The sequence below is a fragment of the Pundamilia nyererei genome, unplaced genomic scaffold (genome assembly GCF_000239375.1).
Source record: "Pundamilia nyererei isolate P.nyererei 1_Seehausen unplaced genomic scaffold, PunNye1.0 scaffold00158, whole genome shotgun sequence".
Taxonomy (NCBI): domain Eukaryota; kingdom Metazoa; phylum Chordata; class Actinopteri; order Cichliformes; family Cichlidae; genus Pundamilia; species Pundamilia nyererei.
Window position 1 is genome coordinate 1,912 of NW_005187559.1, and position 1,025 is coordinate 2,936.

Sequence of the window (1,025 nt, forward strand, 5' to 3'; positions counted from 1 at the left end):
GGGTATATATTTGTTTTTTGTTAAGTTGCCTAATAATTATGCACAGTAATAGTCACCTGCACACACAGATATCCCCCTAAAATAGCTAAAACTAAAAACTACTTCCAAAAACATTCAGTTTTGATATTAATGAGTTTTTGGGTTCATTGAGAACATGGTTGTTGTTCAATAATAAAATTATTCCTCAAAAATACAACTTGCCTAATAACTCTGCACTCCCTGTATTTGAGAAGAACAGAGCTGTAGGCCTACACTGTTTAAATTAGTTTATATTCATCTATACACACTAGATAATATGACACAGATTATAAATTTCTGGATAGAGTTTTAAAAGTTCTGCCCACTAATGCCATAAATCACGTTGTATCAGTTACATTAAATATGTGTCAATACAACAGTGCACCATTTATAGTCTTTAATTGGTTAAAAGCTCTCCCTGTAAGCTAAATATTAGCACAAATTCAATAAAACATAGTTCACAAATAAATAAATCTAAAGATGCCTGATTTGGACTTTTTAATGCTGTCAGCATTAATGAATGCTTTTAACAGGTTTAGAAACACAGACATCATGTTATACTGATCATGGAGAAAAACAAAACTGTTCATGTTTAAAGAATAAATTACATGTTATACAATACTTTTTTTAAATTTCTGGGGCTTTTAAAAGCTGTTACATTAAAAGCTGCACAATAGTGTACTATCTGAAGTCTTTAAATCAAAGTTAATAGTACTTGTAGCATATAGAGATAAACTCAATATACTCTGCTTCCCATTAAAATTGCACATGCACACTGACAACCTTATTTGTACTCCAGATGCCTGCCTGTTGATGCTTGCAGGCACATAAAGCCACAGTTGTTGGTTCCTTTCTATTTTTGATCTTACTATATAGCTTACCCAAACTGATAATGTGACGAGTCATCAAATAAATCCAATTCTGCCTTCACAAAATCTGATATCTCCTCCACAGCAAATCTCATGTTACATGTAAAGAGATTTAAAGCTGATTTTTATATATATATA